Below are 22,083 nucleotides of genomic sequence, written 5' to 3' on the forward strand. Positions count from 1 at the left end.
CTGTGGAAAGAGTTCTGAGGTTCCAGAGTTGGATCGACTTTGAGGTGACACCTCATCAATAGGTTCCATTAAGAAGATGCTGCATGAGAGGTTTTTTTTCGGAGAGCAGGTCTAATACCAGAGTGATTTTCATGGGACCAGTTGGAAATGTGGTCCGGGTCTCACCTGCGCATCCACCGGAATATAATCAAAATGGCCAGGACATCGCTCCTGTGGTGTCTGCTCGATTTTTTCCTTCTAGAGGAATAAAGGTTAGGGATCCAGGTTTAGATCTTGGTGTCCGTGCATATAAATCTCCGAAGCTGGGGAGCAGTCCTTTGCAAGGGACGTATTTCCAGAGGATGAGGTCAGGTTGGGAAACTTGTCTGCTGTAAGTTTTGGAATTAAGAGCTATTTTAGACGAACGTATTCTTCATGCTCTGCCGTGTTAATTCTGCCAGAAGCCTTGTCAGAAATGGCGTAAGTAAGCCGCTAGGGCGGGACAAAAAAAAAAAAATGAAAATGGCAGAAGATGCACTGTTTGCAGTTGAGGGGGAAGTCTGGTAAACGCTATGTTAGCAGTCTTCATTCCGGAGGTAAACGACGGAGACATAGATTTCCTTTGTGGACATGATATTCAGCCGGGAAAAATACTGTCATTATTGAGAAGCTTTCCCAGACGTGCCAAGTCTTTGTGGAGTGTCGCAATTGGACATGTTGGTGTTTTGCCTCAACGTGAGACCTCGAGGAGAGGGTTCCAGGTTAAGAGACACTCGGGATATAGCAGCGGACATCCCTGTGACACCGTGGGTGTTTTTAGTCGGTCGAGGTGGCCTCTCCGCTTTCACTTTTCTGGCAGTGGTAAGCGTAAGATGATCGATGATCCTCTGAACTCCGGTCTAACCAGAGAGGGTTGGCTATCCAGTTTTCATGGTTTACTCATAGAAAATGACTGCCCTCTTCCTTTACGTGAGGTAATGTTACAACAGGATCAGGGCGTGTATCAGGACTTACCGCAGCTGCGTCTAATGGCGGGGCGGTTGAAGGTCGTATCCTAAGCTGAATGGATGTTCCCAGTGAAGTCATTTCTTCAATTCTTCCGGCTTGGAAAGAACTCACGGCACAGCGTTACAACCGTTGTTGGAGTAATTATGTGTCTCGGTGTGTATCCAGGAAGGCTCCTATGGAGGACTTTCAGCTAGGTTGTGCTCATCCATACGTTACAAGCCGATGTGAAGGCAAGACTATTACGTTTTTTTGCGGAAAATTTTCTCGTTTGGAAAGTGGTCAGGTTTTTGACTTCGACGTCCGCAAGGCGGGTGTCGGAAGTGGTGGTCTTGTCCCACAAGAGCCTTGTTTGATCTTTCAGGTGGATAGAGAGGAATTGAGTACTCGGTTGATAGTTCTACGAAGAGGGGTTTCGCAGAAATCAGGCTTTTGTTGATGCAGGGGGTTACTTAGGCATTAGCTAGTTCAAACCCCCTTGCTCTAGCCAGGGTTTTGAGTATGCAAGTCATCTATTTGGCTTAGTTTGGAGTAACAGAGACCCTGTTTATGTGGTATGTTCCCAGCTTACTTTGGGAGACTGTGTTATGCAGTTTGTTACATGCTGAATCTGTGATGCGGTCTGGCATGTTTGTTCTACGGCTGCTTTGCCGTCACCGAAGTCAGTGGAGGTTCCTTCTTTTGGGAAGATGGGATTTTCTTGGGCGAATGCCCGAGGAGTCTCGGCGGTTTAACTTTGCCGAGCGGATTCTTGGTCGGGGTCAAAAGTTTTTGCCATGCTTTACAAGTTTGATACCCGGATTGTTGAGGACCTTATGTTTGCTCATTCGGTGCTGCAGAGTCGTCCGCACTCTCCCGCCCGTTTTGGAGCTTTGGTATAAACCCCATGGTCCTTTTGGAATCCCCAGCATCCTCCAGGACGTATGAGAAAATAGGATTTTGGTACCTACTGGTAAATCCTTTTCTCTTGGTCCGTAGAGGATGCTGGGCGCCCGTCCCAGTGTGTACTGTGTCTACAGTTATTGCTTTTTGGTTACACCCTGGTGGTGTGTCTTTTCTATCTGGTGGTTGCTACCGTTGTTCATGACATAGCATGCAGGGTCCTATTTTTGTTTCTGTGGACACACGGGTTGTGTTACATATTCTCTCAGGGTTTTGTTCATGCCGTTGACTGGTATTCTACTGAATGCCACGTTCTACAGTGTGTTTGAGGTCTGAGCTGGTATGACACTCACCGTGTTTATAACAATAAATTCTTTCCTCGAAATTGTCCATCTCTCCTGGGCACAGTTTTCTAACTGAGGTCTGAAGGAGGGGCATAGAGGGAGGAGCCAGTTCACACCCAGTTTAAGTCTTTACAGTGTGCCCAAGCTCCTGCGAATCCGTCTATACCCCATGGTCCTTTTGGAATCCCCAGCATCCTCTACGGACTAAGAGAAAAGGATTTACCGGTAGGTACCAAAATCCTATTTTACTTCCTAAATAATACATCCCAAATGCTTAGGTCTTTTTTCTGCTGTTTATTTTGTATCTTGTGCTTTGTGTAAATGTGAATGTCTAATACCAGTTTCCACAATCTGTATTGCTGCACGACAATATGGCGGCCATTGGAACGTGTTTTCACTTCTAGTTTGCCTAACTTGTTGCTGACACTCATCTTGATAAGGAGTGCTGAGTGTTTTCTGATACAAGATCCTGTCCATATATACCCTGTACATTACCATGTGCATTAGAGTCACCCGGGTTCCATCTGCGGTGGTTTGTTGTATGTTACATCTATATGGTGCGGATACTCCTCTGTATGATTTCATAATAAAAGCTTTTGTTTGCATCTAATTATTACATTAAAGCTTTTATTTTTTATTCTGTTTTATATTCCCGTCTGAGTAATTACGCCATAATGTCTAATCTCGGAGTGGACCCCAGAAGATGTAAAGAAACCGTGTAAGTGTTCCATCATTCTGTTACGTGTAAGCATACAGGTAAGTGATGGCACGGTGGTCACTGACCGTCACATTCAGGTGGTATAATGGAAGTGGGAATGTCTGGGCTTATTCTAGTCTACTGCAGAAATAAAAAACTCAGCCTTTATCCTGCTTATAAAAATGACAAAGCCCATAAATCAAGCTTGGTAGGACAAGACAGAACCACATTAATGGTGGCACATCATATAGGCTGAGGACCCATGCTTCTGGGATATATGGCATAACTCCCTTTTTTCCCACAAAAACCTTCCCTTCACCATTCACAATGTCCACCATTGCCCCTTCAGAAGGGACACAACTTTCCTTTGCTTTTTCCACCTCCTCCTTCACAGAGCCCAGGACCACCTCCATGACCATTTCATGTTTATCTGGAGGCCACGCATCTGGGAGGTTCATGGCCTGAGATGTCCACAGAACCACCAGGTAGTGGGCAAGAAGAATCCACAGACTCCCCATGAACTGGAGAGTCCAAGGATCCACCCCACATGAGGTAAAGAAGGGATAACCACAGGGTCTGGCTCACCAATTTCCTTCCTAAAAGCTGCTCTTTACCCAGTTTGGTACCTGTGGGCTCCCACTCCAATTTCCCTTGAGAGTCCTTACCCTCACTAATCCCTTCTACACCTACCAGTTCCTTCCCCTTCCAACCACTCCTCCTTTTTAAGCTTTTCCACACCTGCTGTGTGAGTCCCATCCAACCACTCCTCCTCTCCTTGTCTCATTGGTGTAGCAACCCCCTTCTCCCCACCCCCACCACACTGCTACACTGCAGTCAAGCTGTGAGACTTGCTGCTAGCAGTACTCACTACTCAGCACACACACTCACATCATGATTACACAGCTGTGCCAGAGATACTGTCTCACTGACAACCAGGACGAGACACTCCCAGAAAGGCATGTATGTATGAGTACGGAGAGAGTGGGCGCAGTGGGGCTGCATGACTGACCAGGACGAGACACTCCCAGAAAGACATGTATGTATGAGTACGGAGAGTGGGCGCAGTGGGGCTGCATCACTGACCAGGATGAGACACTCCCAGAAAGGCATGTATGTATGAGTACGGAGAGAGTGGGCGCAGTGGTGCTGCATGACTGACAGCCAGGATGAGACACTCCCAGAAAGGCATGTATGTATGAGTACGGAGAGAGTGGGAGCAGTGGGGCTGCATGACTGACCAGGACGAGACACTCCCAGAAAGGCATGTATGTATGAGTACGGAGAGAGTGGGCGCAGTGGGGCTGCATGACTGACACCCAGGACGAGACACTCCCAGAAAGACATGTATGTATGAGTACGGAGAGAGTGGGCGCAGTGGGGCTGCATGACTGACAGCCAGGATGAGACACTCCCAGAAAGGCATGTATGTATGAGTACGGAGAGAGTGGGCGCAGTGGGGCTGCATCACTGACAGCCAGGACGAGACACTCCCAGAAAGACATGTATGTATGAGTACGGAGAGAGTGGGCGCAGTGGGGCTGCATCACTGACACCCAGGACGAGACACTCCCAGAAAGACATGTATGTATGAGTACGGAGAGAGTGGGCGCAGTGGGGCTGCATCACTGACCAGGACGAGACACTCCCAGAAAGGCATGTACGTATGAGTACGGAGAGACTGGGAGCAGTGGGGCTGCATCACTGACAACCAGGATGAGACACTCCCAGAAAGACATGTATGTATGAGTACGGAGAGAGTGGGCGCAGTGGGGCTGCATCACTGACAACCAGGACGAGACACTCCCAGAAAGGCATGTATGTAGGAGTACGGAGAGAGTGGGCGCAGTGGGGCTGCATCACTGACCAGGACGAGACACTCCCAGAAAGGCATGTATGTATGAGTACGGAGAGACTGGGAGCAGTGGGGCTGCATCACTGACCAGGACGAGACACTCCCAGAAAGGCATGTATGTATGAGTACGGAGAGAGTGGGAGCAGTGGGGCTGCATCACTGACAACCAGGACGAGACACTCCCAGAAAGGCATGTATGTATGAGTACAGAGAGAGTGGGCGCAGTGGGGCTGCATCACTGACAGCCAGGACGAGACACTCCCAGAAAGACATGTATGTATGAGTACGGAGAGAGTGGGCGCAGTGGGGCTGCATCACTGACAGCCAGGACGAGACACTCCCAGAAAGACATGTATGTATGAGTACGGAGAGAGTGGGCGCAGTGGGGCTGCATCACTGACCAGGACGAGACACTCCCAGAAAGGCATGTATGTATGAGTACGGAGAGAGTGAGAGCAGTGGGGCTGCATCACTGACAACCAGGACGAGACACTCCCAGAAAGACATGTATGTATGAGTACGGAGAGAGTGGGCGCAGTGGGGCTGCATGACTGACACCCAGGATGAGACACTCCCAGAAAGGCATGTATGTATGAGTACGGAGAGAGTGGGAGCAGTGGGGCTGCATCACTGACCAGGACGAGACACTCCCAGAAAGGCATGTATGTATGAGTACGGAGAGAGTGGGCGCAGTGGGGCTGCATCACTGACAACCAGGACGAGACACTCCCAGAAAGACATGTATGTATGAGTACGGAGAGAGTGGGCGCAGTGGGGCTGCATCACTGACAACCAGGATGAGACACTCCCAGAAAGGCATGTATGTATGAGTACAGAGAGAGTGGGCGCAGTGGGGCTGCATCACTGACAACCAGGATGAGACACTCCCAGAAAGGCATGTATGTATGAGTACGGAGAGAGTGGGAGCAGTGGGGCTGCATGACTGACAACCAGGATGAGACACTCCCAGAAAGGCATGTATGTATGAGTACGGAGAGAGTGGGAGCAGTGGGGCTGCATCACTGACAGCCAGGACGAGACACTCCCAGAAAGACATGTATGTATGAGTACGGAGAGAGTGGGAGCAGTGGGGCTGCATCACTGACAACCAGGACGAGACACTCCCAGAAAGGCATGTATGTATGAGTACGGAGAGAGTGAGAGCAGTGGGGCTGCATCACTGACAACCAGGACGAGACACTCCCAGAAAGGCATGTATGTATGAGTACGGAGAGAGTGGGCGCAGTGGGGCTGCATCACTGACCAGGACGAGACACTCCCAGAAAGGCATGCATGTATGAGTACGGAGAGACTGGGAGCAGTGGGGCTGCATCACTGACAACCAGGACGAGACACTCCCAGAAAGGCATGTATGTATGAGTACGGAGAGAGTGGGAGCAGTGGGGCTGCATCACTGACAGCCAGGACGAGACACTCCCAGAAAGGCATGTATGTATGAGTACGGAGAGAGTGGGCGCAGTGGGGCTGCATCACTGACAGCCAGGATGAGACACTCCCAGAAAGACATGTATGTATGAGTACGGAGAGAGTGGGAGCAGTGGGTCTGCATGACTGACAACCAGGACGAGACACTCCCAGAAAGGCATGTATGTATGAGTACAGAGAGAGTGGGAGCAGTGGGCCTGCATGACTGACAACCAGGACGAGACACTCCCAGAAAGGCATGTATGTATGAGTACGGAGAGAGTGGGAGCAGTGGGGCTGCATCACTGACAGCCAGGACGAGACACTCCCAGAAAGACATGTATGTATGAGTACGGAGAGAGTGGGCGCAGTGGGGCTGCATCACTGACAGCCAGGACGAGACACTCCCAGAAAGACATGTATGTATGAGTACGGAGAGAGTGGGCGCAGTGGGGCTGCATCACTGACCAGGACGAGACACTCCCAGAAAGGCATGTATGTATGAGTACGGAGAGAGTGGGAGCAGTGGGGCTGCATCACTGACAGCCAGGACGAGACACTCCCAGAAAGACATGTATGTATGAGTACGGAGAGAGTGGGCGCAGTGGGGCTGCATCACTGACAGCCAGGACGAGACACTCCCAGAAAGACATGTATGTATGAGTACGGAGAGAGTGGGCGCAGTGGGGCTGCATCACTGACCAGGACGAGACACTCCCAGAAAGGCATGTATGTATGAGTACGGAGAGAGTGGGAGCAGTGGGGCTGCATCACTGACAGCCAGGACGAGACACTCCCAGAAAGGCATGTATGTATGAGTACGGAGAGAGTGAGAGCAGTGGGGCTGCATCACTGACAACCAGGACGAGACACTCCCAGAAAGACATGTATGTATGAGTACGGAGAGAGTGGGAGCAGTGGGGCTGCATCACTGACAGCCAGGACGAGACACTCCCAGAAAGGCATGTATGTATGAGTACGGAGAGAGTGGGCGCAGTGGGGCTGCATGACTGACACCCAGGATGAGACACTCCCAGAAAGACATGTATGTATGTATGAGTACGGAGAGAGTGGGAGCAGTGGGGCTGCATGACTGACCAGGACGAGACACTCCCAGAAAGGCATGTATGTATGAGTACGGAGAGAGTGGGAGCAGTGGGGCTGCATCACTGACACCCAGGACGAGACACTCCCAGAAAGACATGTATGTATAAGTACGGAGAGAGTGGGAGCAGTGGGGCTGCATCACTGACCAGGACGAGACACTCCCAGAAAGGCATGTATGTATGAGTACAGAGAGAGTGGGCGCAGTGGGGCTGCATGACTGACCAGGACGAGACACTCCCAGAAAGGCATGTATGTATGAGTACGGAGAGAGTGGGCGCAGTGGGGCTGCATCACTGACAGCCAGGACGAGACACTCCCAGAAAGGCATGTATGTATGAGTACAGAGAGAGTGGGCGCAGTGGGGCTGCATGACTGACCAGGACGAGACACTCCCAGAAAGGCATGTATGTATGAGTACGGAGAGAGTGGGCGCAGTGGGGCTGCATCACTGACAACCAGGACGAGACACTCCCAGAAAGTCATGTATGTATGAGTACGGAGAGAGTGGGCGCAGTGGGGCTGCATCACTGACCAGGACGAGACTCTCCCAGAAAGGCATGTATGTATGAGTACGGAGAGACTGGGAGCAGTGGGGCTGCATCACTGACCAGGACGAGACACTCCCAGAAAGGCATGTATGTATGAGTACGGAGAGAGTGGGAGCAGTGGGGCTGCATCACTGACCAGGACGAGACACTCCCAGAAAGGCATGTATGTATGAGTACAGAGAGAGTGGGCGCAGTGGGGCTGCATCACTGACAACCAGGACGAGACACTCCCAGAAAGACATGTATGTATGAGTACAGAGAGAGTGGGAGCAGTGGGGCTGCATCACTGACAACCAGGATGAGACACTCCCAGAAAGGCATGTATGTATGAGTACAGAGAGAGTGGGCGCAGTGGGGCTGCATCACTGACAACCAGGATGAGACACTCCCAGAAAGACATGTATGTATGAGTACGGAGAGAGTGGGTGCAGTGGGGCTGCATGACTGACCAGGATGAGACACTCCCTGAAAGACATGTATGTATGAGTACGGAGAGAGTGGGCGCAGTGGGGCTGCATCACTGACCAGGACGAGACACTCCCAGAAAGGCATGTATGTATGAGTACAGAGAGAGTGGGAGCAGTGGGGCTGCATCACTGACAACCAGGACGAGACACTCCCAGAAAGGCATGTATGTATGAGTACGGAGAGAGTGGGAGCAGTGGGGCTGCATCACTGACAACCAGGACGAGACACTCCCAGAAAGGCATGTATGTATGAGTACGGAGAGAGTGGGAGCAGTGGGGCTGCATGACTGACAGCCAGGACGAGACACTCCCAGAAAGGCATGTATGTATGAGTACAGAGAGAGTGGGAGCAGTGGGGCTGCATCACTGACAACCAGGACGAGACACTCCCAGAAAGGCATGTATGTATGAGTACGGAGAGAGTGGGAGCAGTGGGGCTGCATCACTGACAACCAGGACGAGACACTCCCAGAAAGGCATGTATGTATGAGTACGGAGAGAGTGGGCGCAGTGGGGCTGCATCACTGACCAGGACGAGACACTCCCAGAAAGGCATGTATGTATGAGTACGGAGAGAGTGAGAGCAGTGGGGCTGCATCACTGACAACCAGGACGAGACACTCCCAGAAAGACATGTATGTATGAGTACGGAGAGAGTGGGCGCAGTGGGGCTGCATCACTGACAGCCAGGACGAGACACTCCCAGAAAGACATGTATGTATGAGTACGGAGAGAGTGGGAGCAGTGGGGCTGCATGACTGACAACCAGGATGAGACACTCCCAGAAAGGCATGTATGTATGAGTACGGAGAGAGTGGGCGCAGTGGGGCTGCATCACTGACAGCCAGGACGAGACACTCCCAGAAAGACATGTATGTATGAGTACGGAGAGAGTGGGAGCAGTGGGGCTGCATCACTGACAGCCAGGACGAGACACTCCCAGAAAGGCATGTATGTATGAGTACGGAGAGAGTGGGCGCAGTGGGGCTGCATGACTGACACCCAGGACGAGACACTCCCAGAAAGACATGTATGTATGAGTACGGAGAGAGTGGGCGCAGTGGGGCTGCATGACTGACACCCAGGACGAGACACTCCCAGAAAGACATGTATGTATGAGTACGGAGAGAGTGGGCGCAGTGGGGCTGCATCACTGACAGCCAGGACGAGACACTCCCAGAAAGACATGTATGTATGAGTACGGAGAGAGTGGGTGCAGTGGGGCTGCATCACTGACCAGGACGAGACACTCCCAGAAAGGCATGTATGTATGAGTACGGAGAGAGTGGGAGCAGTGGGGCTGCATCACTGACAGCCAGGACGAGACACTCCCAGAAAGACATGTATGTATGAGTACGGAGAGAGTGGGAGCAGTGGGGCTGCATCACTGACCAGGACGAGACACTCCCAGAAAGGCATGTATGTATGAGTACGGAGAGAGTGGGAGCAGTGGGGCTGCATGACTGACACCCAGGACGAGACACTCCCAGAAAGACATGTATGTATGAGTACGGAGAGAGTGGGCGCAGTGGGGCTGCATGACTGACACCCAGGACGAGACACTCCCAGAAAGGCATGTATGTATGAGTACGGAGAGAGTGGGAGCAGTGGGGCTGCATCACTGACAACCAGGACGAGACACTCCCAGAAAGACATGTATGTATGAGTACGGAGAGAGTGGGCGCAGTGGGGCTGCATCACTGACAGCCAGGACGAGACACTCCCAGAAAGACATGTATGTATGAGTACGGAGAGAGTGGGAGCAGTGGGGCTGCATGACTGACCAGGACGAGACACTCCCAGAAAGGCATGTATGTATGAGTACGGAGAGAGTGGGCGCAGTGGGGCTGCATCACTGACAGCCAGGACGAGACACTCCCAGAAAGGCATGTATGTATGAGTACAGAGAGAGTGGGCGCAGTGGGGCTGCATGACTGACCAGGACGAGACACTCCCAGAAAGGCATGTATGTATGAGTACGGAGAGAGTGGGCGCAGTGGGGCTGCATCACTGACAACCAGGACGAGACACTCCCAGAAAGTCATGTATGTATGAGTACGGAGAGAGTGGGCGCAGTGGGGCTGCATCACTGACCAGGACGAGACTCTCCCAGAAAGGCATGTATGTATGAGTACGGAGAGACTGGGAGCAGTGGGGCTGCATCACTGACCAGGACGAGACACTCCCAGAAAGGCATGTATGTATGAGTACGGAGAGAGTGGGAGCAGTGGGGCTGCATCACTGACCAGGACGAGACACTCCCAGAAAGGCATGTATGTATGAGTACAGAGAGAGTGGGCGCAGTGGGGCTGCATCACTGACAACCAGGATGAGACACTCCCAGAAAGGCATGTATGTATGAGTACAGAGAGAGTGGGCGCAGTGGGGCTGCATCACTGACAACCAGGATGAGACACTCCCAGAAAGACATGTATGTATGAGTACGGAGAGAGTGGGTGCAGTGGGGCTGCATGACTGACCAGGATGAGACACTCCCAGAAAGACATGTATGTATGAGTACGGAGAGAGTGGGCGCAGTGGGGCTGCATCACTGACCAGGACGAGACACTCCCAGAAAGGCATGTATGTATGAGTACAGAGAGAGTGGGAGCAGTGGGGCTGCATCACTGACAACCAGGACGAGACACTCCCAGAAAGGCATGTATGTATGAGTACGGAGAGAGTGGGAGCAGTGGGGCTGCATCACTGACAACCAGGACGAGACACTCCCAGAAAGGCATGTATGTATGAGTACGGAGAGAGTGGGAGCAGTGGGGCTGCATGACTGACAGCCAGGACGAGACACTCCCAGAAAGGCATGTATGTATGAGTACAGAGAGAGTGGGAGCAGTGGGGCTGCATCACTGACAACCAGGACGAGACACTCCCAGAAAGGCATGTATGTATGAGTACGGAGAGAGTGGGCGCAGTGGGGCTGCATCACTGACCAGGACGAGACACTCCCAGAAAGACATGTATGTATGAGTACAGAGAGAGTGGGAGCAGTGGGGCTGCATGACTGACAACCAGGATGAGACACTCCCAGAAAGGCATGTATGTATGAGTACGGAGAGAGTGGGAGCAGTGGGGCTGCATCACTGACAGCCAGGACGAGACACTCCCAGAAAGACATGTATGTATGAGTACGGAGAGAGTGGGAGCAGTGGGGCTGCATCACTGACAACCAGGACGAGACACTCCCAGAAAGGCATGTATGTATGAGTACGGAGAGAGTGAGAGCAGTGGGGCTGCATCACTGACAACCAGGACGAGACACTCCCAGAAAGACATGTATGTATGAGTACGGAGAGACTGGGAGCAGTGGGGCTGCATCACTGACAACCAGGACGAGACACTCCCAGAAAGACATGTATGTATGAGTACGGAGAGAGTGAGAGCAGTGGGGCTGCATCACTGACAACCAGGACGAGACACTCCCAGAAAGACATGTATGTATGAGTACGGAGAGAGTGGGAGCAGTGGGGCTGCATCACTGACAGCCAGGACGAGACACTCCCAGAAAGGCATGTATGTACGAGTACGGAGAGAGTGGGCGCAGTGGGGCTGCATCACTGACACCCAGGACGAGACACTCCCAGAAAGACATGCATGTATGAGTACGGAGAGAGTGGGAGCAGTGGGGCTGCATCACTGACAGCCAGGACGAGACACTCCCAGAAAGGCATGTATGTATGAGTACGGAGAGAGTGGACGCAGTGGGGCTGCATCACTGACCAGGACGAGACACTCCCAGAAAGGCATGTATGTATGAGTACGGAGAGAGTGGACGCAGTGGGGCTGCATCACTGACCAGGACGAGACACTCCCAGAAAGACATGTATGTATGAGTACGGAGAGAGTGGGCGCAGTGGGGCTGCATCACTGACAGCCAGGACGAGACACTCCCAGAAAGACATGTATGTATGAGTACGGAGAGAGTGGGAGCAGTGGGGCTGCATGACTGACAACCAGGATGAGACACTCCCAGAAAGGCATGTATGTATGAGTACGGAGAGAGTGGGAGCAGTGGGGCTGCATCACTGACACCCAGGATGAGACACTCCCAGAAAGGCATGTATGTATGAGTACGGAGAGAGTGGGCGCAGTGGGGCTGCATCACTGACAGCCAGGACGAGACACTCCCAGAAAGACATGTATGTATGAGTACGGAGAGAGTGGGCGCAGTGGGGCTGCATGACTGACACCCAGGACGAGACACTCCCAGAAAGACATGTATGTATGTATGAGTACGGAGAGAGTGGGCGCAGTGGGGCTGCATGACTGACAGCCAGGAATAGACACTCCCAGAAAGACATGTATGTATGAGTACGGAGAAAGTGAGAGCAGTGGGGCTGCATCACTGACAGCCAGGACGAGACACTCCCAGAAAGACATGTATGTATGAGTACGGAGAGAGTGGGCGCAGTGGGGCTGCATGACTGACACCCAGGACGAGACACTCCCAGAAAGACATGTATGTATGTATGAGTACGGAGAGAGTGGGCGCAGTGGGGCTGCATGACTGACAGCCAGGACAAGGCACTCCCAGAAAGACATGTATGTATGAGTACGGAGAGAGTGGGAGCAGTGGGGCTGCATCACTGACCAGGATGAGACACTCCCAGAAAGACATGTATGTATGAGTACGGAGAGAGTGGGCGCAGTGGTGCTGCATCACTGACACCCAGGACGAGACACTCCCAGAAAGACATGCATGTATGAGTACGGAGAGAGTGGGAGCAGTGGGGCTGCATCACTGACAGCCAGGACGAGACACTCCCTGAAAGGCATGTATGTATGAGTACGGAGAGAGTGGACGCAGTGGGGCTGCATCACTGACCAGGACGAGACACTCCCAGAAAGGCATGTATGTATGAGTACGGAGAGAGTGAGAGCAGTGGGGCTGCATCACTGACAACCAGGACGAGACACTCCCAGAAAGACATGTATGTATGAGTACGGAGAGAGTGGGTGCAGTGGGGCTGCATGACTGACACCCAGGACGAGACACTCCCAGAAAGGCATGTATGTATGAGTACGGAGAGAGTGGGCGCAGTGGGGCTGCATCACTGACAGCCAGGACGAGACACTCCCAGAAAGACATGTATGTATGAGTACGGAGAGAGTGGGAGCAGTGGGGCTGCATGACTGACAACCAGGATGAGACACTCCCAGAAAGGCATGTATGTATGAGTACGGAGAGAGTGGGCGCAGTGGGGCTGCATCACTGACAGCCAGGACGAGACACTCCCAGAAAGACATGTATGTATGAGTACGGAGAGAGTGGGAGCAGTGGGGCTGCATGACTGACAGCCAGGATGAGACACTCCCAGAAAGGCATGTATGTATGAGTACGGAGAGAGTGGGAGCAGTGGGGCTGCATCACTGACAACCAGGACGAGACACTCCCAGAAAGGCATGTATGTATGAGTACGGAGAGAGTGGGCGCAGTGGGGCTGCATGACTGACAGCCAGGACGAGACACTCCCAGAAAGGCATGTATGTATGAGTACGGAGAGAGTGGGCGCAGTGGGGCTGCATGACTGACAGCCAGGACGAGACACTCCCACAAAGGCATGTATGTATGAGTACGGAGAGAGTGGGAGCAGTGGGGCTGCATGACTGACAGACAGGACGAGACACTCCCAGAAAGGCATGTATGTATGAGTACGGAGAGAGTGGGAGCAGTGGGGCTGCATCACTGACCAGGACGAGACACTCCCAGAAAGGCATGTATGTATGAGTACGGAGAGAGTGGGCGCAGTGGGGCTGCATGACTGACCAGGATGAGACACTCCCAGAAAGGCATGTATGTATGAGTACGGAGAGAGTGGGCGCAGTGGGGCTGCATGACTGACAGACAGGACGAGACACTCCCAGAAAGACATGTATGTATGAGTACGGAGAGAGTGAGAGCAGTGGGTCTGCATGACTGACAGCCAGGACGAGACACTCCCAGAAAGGCATGTATGTATGAGTACGGAGAGAGTGGGCGCAGTGGGGCTGCATCACTGACCAGGACGAGACACTCCCAGAAAGGCATGTATGTATGAGTACGGAGAGAGTGAGAGCAGTGGGGCTGCATCACTGACAACCAGGACGAGACACTCCCAGAAAGACATGTATGTATGAGTACGGAGAGAGTGGGCGCAGTGGGGCTGCATCACTGACAGCCAGGACGAGACACTCCCAGAAAGACATGTATGTATGAGTACGGAGAGAGTGGGAGCAGTGGGGCTGCATGACTGACAACCAGGATGAGACACTCCCAGAAAGGCATGTATGTATGAGTACGGAGAGAGTGGGCGCAGTGGGGCTGCATCACTGACAGCCAGGACGAGACACTCCCAGAAAGACATGTATGTATGAGTACGGAGAGAGTGGGAGCAGTGGGGCTGCATCACTGACAGCCAGGACGAGACACTCCCAGAAAGGCATGTATGTATGAGTACGGAGAGAGTGGGCGCAGTGGGGCTGCATGACTGACACCCAGGACGAGACACTCCCAGAAAGACATGTATGTATGAGTACGGAGAGAGTGGGCGCAGTGGGGCTGCATGACTGACACCCAGGACGAGACACTCCCAGAAAGACATGTATGTATGAGTACGGAGAGAGTGGGCGCAGTGGGGCTGCATCACTGACAGCCAGGACGAGACACTCCCAGAAAGACATGTATGTATGAGTACGGAGAGAGTGGGTGCAGTGGGGCTGCATCACTGACCAGGACGAGACACTCCCAGAAAGGCATGTATGTATGAGTACGGAGAGAGTGGGAGCAGTGGGGCTGCATCACTGACAGCCAGGACGAGACACTCCCAGAAAGACATGTATGTATGAGTACGGAGAGAGTGGGAGCAGTGGGGCTGCATCACTGACCAGGACGAGACACTCCCAGAAAGGCATGTATGTATGAGTACGGAGAGAGTGGGAGCAGTGGGGCTGCATGACTGACACCCAGGACGAGACACTCCCAGAAAGACATGTATGTATGAGTACGGAGAGAGTGGGCGCAGTGGGGCTGCATGACTGACACCCAGGACGAGACACTCCCAGAAAGGCATGTATGTATGAGTACGGAGAGAGTGGGAGCAGTGGGGCTGCATCACTGACAACCAGGACGAGACACTCCCAGAAAGACATGTATGTATGAGTACGGAGAGAGTGGGCGCAGTGGGGCTGCATCACTGACAGCCAGGACGAGACACTCCCAGAAAGACATGTATGTATGAGTACGGAGAGAGTGGGAGCAGTGGGGCTGCATGACTGACAGCCAGGATGAGACACTCCCAGAAAGGCATGTATGTATGAGTACGGAGAGAGTGGGCGCAGTGGGGCTGCATGACTGACACCCAGGACGAGACACTCCCAGAAAGACATGTATGTATGAGTACGGAGAGAGTGGGCGCAGTGGGGCTGCATGACTGACAACCAGGACGAGACACTCCCAGAAAGGCATGTATGTATGAGTACGGAGAGAGTGGGCGCAGTGGGGCTGCATCACTGACAGCCAGGACGAGACACTCCCAGAAAGACATGTATGTATGAGTACGGAGAGAGTGGGAGCAGTGGGGCTGCATCACTGACAACCAGGACGAGACACTCCCAGAAAGGCATGTATGTATGAGTACGGAGAGAGTGGGCGCAGTGGGGCTGCATGACTGACACCCAGGACGAGACACTCCCAGAAAGACATGTATGTATGTATGAGTACGGAGAGAGTGGGCGCAGTGGGGCTGCATGACTGACAGCCAGGACGAGACACTCCCAGAAAGACATGTATGTATGAGTACGGAGAAAGTGAGAGCAGTGGGGCTGCATCACTGACAGCCAGGACGAGACACTCCCAGAAAGACATGTATGTATGAGTACGGAGAGAGTGGGCGCAGTGGGGCTGCATGACTGACACCCAGGACGAGACACTCCCAGAAAGACATGTATGTATGTATGAGTACGGAGAGAGTGGGCGCAGTGGTGCTGCATCACTGACACCCAGGACGAGACACTCCCAGAAAGACATGCATGTATGAGTACGGAGAGAGTGGGAGCAGTGGGGCTGCATCACTGACAGCCAGGACGAGACACTCCCAGAAAGGCATGTATGTATGAGTACGGAGAGAGTGGACGCAGTGGGGCTGCATCACTGACCAGGACGAGACACTCCCAGAAAGGCATGTATGTATGAGTACGGAGAGAGTGAGAGCAGTGGGGCTGCATCACTGACAACCAGGACGAGACACTCCCAGAAAGACATGTATGTATGAGTACGGAGAGAGTGGGCGCAGTGGGGCTGCATCACTGACAGCCAGGACGAGACACTCCCAGAAAGACATGTATGTATGAGTACGGAGAGAGTGGGAGCAGTGGGGCTGCATGACTGACAACCAGGATGAGACACTCCCAGAAAGGCATGTATGTATGAGTACGGAGAGAGTGGGCGCAGTGGGGCTGCATCACTGACAGCCAGGACGAGACACTCCCAGAAAGGCATGTATGTATGAGTACGGAGAGAGTGGGAGCAGTGGGGCTGCATGACTGACAGCCAGGATGAGACACTCCCAGAAAGGCATGTATGTATGAGTACGGAGAGAGTGGGAGCAGTGGGGCTGCATCACTGACAACCAGGACGAGACACTCCCAGAAAGGCATGTATGTATGAGTACGGAGAGAGTGGGCGCAGTGGGGCTGCATGACTGACAGCCAGGACGAGACACTCCCAGAAAGGCATGTATGTATGAGTACGGAGAGAGTGGGCGCAGTGGGGCTGCATGACTGACAGCCAGGACGAGACACTCCCAGAAAGGCATGTATGTATGAGTACGGAGAGAGTGGGAGCAGTGGGGCTGCATGACTGACAGACAGGACGAGACACTCCCAGAAAGGCATGTATGTATGAGTACGGAGAGAGTGGGAGCAGTGGGGCTGCATCACTGACCAGGACGAGACACTCCCAGAAAGGCATGTATGTATGAGTACGGAGAGAGTGGGCGCAGTGGGGCTGCATGACTGACCAGGATGAGACACTCCCAGAAAGGCATGTATGTATGAGTACGGAGAGAGTGGGCGCAGTGGGGCTGCATGACTGACAGACAGGACGAGACACTCCCAGAAAGACATGTATGTATGAGTACGGAGAGAGTGAGAGCAGTGGGTCTGCATGACTGACAGCCAGGACGAGACACTCCCAGAAAGGCATGTATGTATGAGTACGGAGAGAGTGGGCGCAGTGGGGCTGCATCACTGACCAGGACGAGACACTCCCAGAAAGGCATGTATGTATGAGTACGGAGAGAGTGAGAGCAGTGGGGCTGCATCACTGACAACCAGGACGAGACACTCCCAGAAAGACATGTATGTATGAGTACGGAGAGAGTGGGCGCAGTGGGGCTGCATCACTGACAGCCAGGACGAGACACTCCCAGAAAGACATGTATGTATGAGTACGGAGAGAGTGGGAGCAGTGGGGCTGCATGACTGACAACCAGGATGAGACACTCCCAGAAAGGCATGTATGTATGAGTACGGAGAGAGTGGGCGCAGTGGGGCTGCATCACTGACAGCCAGGACGAGACACTCCCAGAAAGACATGTATGTATGAGTACGGAGAGAGTGGGAGCAGTGGGGCTGCATCACTGACAGCCAGGACGAGACACTCCCAGAAAGGCATGTATGTATGAGTACGGAGAGAGTGGGCGCAGTGGGGCTGCATGACTGACACCCAGGACGAGACACTCCCAGAAAGACATGTATGTATGAGTACGGAGAGAGTGGGCGCAGTGGGGCTGCATGACTGACACCCAGGACGAGACACTCCCAGAAAGACATGTATGTATGAGTACGGAGAGAGTGGGCGCAGTGGGGCTGCATCACTGACAGCCAGGACGAGACACTCCCAGAAAGACATGTATGTATGAGTACGGAGAGAGTGGGAGCAGTGGGGCTGCATGACTGACAACCAGGATGAGACACTCCCAGAAAGGCATGTATGTATGAGTACGGAGAGAGTGGGCGCAGTGGGGCTGCATCACTGACAGCCAGGACGAGACACTCCCAGAAAGACATGTATGTATGAGTACGGAGAGAGTGGGAGCAGTGGGGCTGCATGACTGACAGCCAGGACGAGACACTCCCAGAAAGACATGTATGTATGAGTACGGAGAGAGTGGGAGCAGTGGGGCTGCATCACTGACCAGGACGAGACACTCCCAGAAAGGCATGTATGTATGAGTACGGAGAGAGTGAGAGCAGTGGGGCTGCATCACTGACAACCAGGACGAGACACTCCCAGAAAGACATGTATGTATGAGTACGGAGAGAGTGGGCGCAGTGGGGCTGCATCACTGACAGCCAGGACGAGACACTCCCAGAAAGACATGTATGTATGAGTACGGAGAGAGTGGGAGCAGTGGGGCTGCATGACTGACAGCCAGGATGAGACACTCCCAGAAAGGCATGTATGTATGAGTACGGAGAGAGTGGGCGCAGTGGGGCTGCATGACTGACACCCAGGACGAGACACTCCCAGAAAGACATGTATGTATGAGTACGGAGAGAGTGGGCGCAGTGGGGCTGCATGACTGACAACCAGGACGAGACACTCCCAGAAAGGCATGTATGTATGAGTACGGAGAGAGTGGGCGCAGTGGGGCTGCATCACTGACAGCCAGGACGAGACACTCCCAGAAAGACATGTATGTATGAGTACGGAGAGAGTGGGAGCAGTGGGGCTGCATCACTGACAACCAGGACGAGACACTCCCAGAAAGGCATGTATGTATGAGTACGGAGAGAGTGGGCGCAGTGGGGCTGCATGACTGACACCCAGGACGAGACACTCCCAGAAAGACATGTATGTATGTATGAGTACGGAGAGAGTGGGCGCAGTGGGGCTGCATGACTGACAGCCAGGACGAGACACTCCCAGAAAGACATGTATGTATGAGTACGGAGAAAGTGAGAGCAGTGGGGCTGCATCACTGACACCCAGGACGAGACACTCCCAGAAAGACATGTATGTATGAGTACGGAGAAAGTGAGAGCAGTGGGGCTGCATCGCTGACAACCAGGACGAGACACTCCCAGAAAGGCATGTATGTATGAGTACGGAGAGAGTGGGCGCAGTGGGGCTGCATGACTGACACCCAGGACGAGACACTCCCAGAAAGACATGTATGTATGTATGAGTACGGAGAGAGTGGGCGCAGTGGGGCTGCATCACTGACACCCAGGACGAGACACTCCCAGAAAGACATGTATGTATGAGTACGGAGAGAGTGGGCGCAGTGGGGCTGCATGACTGACACCCAGGACGAGACACTCCCAGAAAGACATGTATGTATGTATGAGTACGGAGAGAGTGGGCGCAGTGGGGCTGCATGACTGACAGCCAGGACGAGACACTCCCAGAAAGACATGTATGTATGAGTACGGAGAGAGTGGGAGCAGTGGGGCTGCATCACTGACCAGGATGAGACACTCCCAGAAAGACATGTATGTATGAGTACGGAGAGAGTGGGCGCAGTGGTGCTGCATCACTGACACCCAGGACGAGACACTCCCAGAAAGACATGCATGTATGAGTACGGAGAGAGTGGGAGCAGTGGGGCTGCATCACTGACAGCCAGGACGAGACACTCCAAGAAAGGCATGTATGTATGAGTACGGAGAGAGTGGACGCAGTGGGGCTGCATCACTGACCAGGACGAGACACTCCCAGAAAGACATGTATGTATGAGTACGGAGAGAGTGGGCGCAGTGGGGCTGCATCACTGACAGCCAGGACGAGACACTCCCAGAAAGACATGTATGTATGAGTACGGAGAGAGTGGGAGCAGTGGGGCTGCATGACTGACAACCAGGATGAGACACTCCCAGAAAGGCATGTATGTATGAGTACGGAGAGAGTGGGCGCAGTGGGGCTGCATCACTGACAGCCAGGACGAGACACTCCCAGAAAGACATGTATGTATGAGTACGGAGAGAGTGGGAGCAGTGGGGCTGCATGACTGACAGCCAGGATGAGACACTCCCAGAAAGGCATGTATGTATGAGTACGGAGAGAGTGGGAGCAGTGGGGCTGCATCACTGACAACCAGGACGAGACACTCCCAGAAAGGCATGTATGTATGAGTACGGAGAGAGTGGGCGCAGTGGGGCTGCATGACTGACAGCCAGGACGAGACACTCCCAGAAAGGCATGTATGTATGAGTACGGAGAGAGTGGGAGCAGTGGGGCTGCATCACTGACAACCAGGACGAGACACTCCCAGAAAGGCATGTATGTATGAGTACGGAGAGAGTGGGCGCAGTGGGGCTGCATGACTGACAGCCAGGACGAGACACTCCCAGAAAGGCATGTATGTATGAGTACGGAGAGAGTGGGAGCAGTGGGGCTGCATCACTGACCAGGACGAGACACTCCCAGAAAGGCATGTATGTATGAGTACGGAGAGAGTGGGCGCAGTGGGGCTGCATGACTGACCAGGATGAGACACTCCCAGAAAGGCATGTATGTATGAGTACGGAGAGAGTGGGCGCAGTGGGGCTGCATGACTGACAGACAGGACGAGACACTCCCAGAAAGACATGTATGTATGAGTACGGAGAGAGTGAGAGCAGTGGGTCTGCATGACTGACAGCCAGGACGAGACACTCCCAGAAAGGCATGTATGTATGAGTACGGAGAGAGTGGGCGCAGTGGGGCTGCATCACTGACCAGGACGAGACACTCCCAGAAAGACATGTATGTATGAGTACGGAGAGAGTGGGAGCAGTGGGGCTGCATCACTGACAGCCAGGACGAGACACTCCCAGAAAGGCATGTATGTATGAGTACGGAGAGAGTGGGCGCAGTGGGGCTGCATGACTGACACCCAGGACGAGACACTCCCAGAAAGACATGTATGTATGAGTACGGAGAGAGTGGGCGCAGTGGGGCTGCATGACTGACACCCAGGACGAGACACTCCCAGAAAGACATGTATGTATGTATGAGTACGGAGAGAGTGGGCGCAGTGGGGCTGCATGACTGACACCCAGGACGAGACACTCCCAGAAAGGTATGTATGTATGAGTACGGAGAGAGTGGGCGCAGTGGGGCTGCATGACTGACAACCAGGATGAGACACTCCCAGAAAGGCATGTATGTATGAGTACGGAGAGAGTGGGCGCAGTGGGGCTGCATGACTGACACCCAGGACGAGACACTCCCAGAAAGACATGTATGTATGTATGAGTACGGAGAGAGTGGGCGCAGTGGGGCTGCATGACTGACACCCAGGACGAGACACTCCCAGAAAGGTATGTATGTATGAGTACGGAGAGAGTGGGCGCAGTGGGGCTGCATGACTGACAACCAGGACGAGACACTCCCAGAAAGGCATGTATGTATGAGTACGGAGAGAGTGGGCGCAGTGGGGCTGCATCACTGACAGACAGGACGAGACACTCCCAGAAAGGCATGTATGTATGAGTACGGAGAGAGTGGGAGCAGTGGGGCTGCATGACTGACAGCTGAGCCTGTCACATCAGTGAGGTGACAAAATGCAAGATATAGGGGGAAATGTACTAAGCCTGAAAAGTGATAAATTTCACAGTGATAAACTACCAGCCAATCAGCTCCTAACTACCATGTCACTGGCTGTGTTTGAAAAATGACAGTTAGGAGTCGATTGGCTGGTACTTTATCACCGTGATAGTTATCACTTTTCAAGGCTTAGTACATCTGGCCCATAATCACCTAGCTAAATCAGGCACTAATGCAATGTTACATGTATTA

Source organism: Pseudophryne corroboree, assembly GCF_028390025.1.
Source record: "Pseudophryne corroboree isolate aPseCor3 chromosome 3 unlocalized genomic scaffold, aPseCor3.hap2 SUPER_3_unloc_27, whole genome shotgun sequence".
NCBI lineage: Eukaryota > Metazoa > Chordata > Amphibia > Anura > Myobatrachidae > Pseudophryne > Pseudophryne corroboree.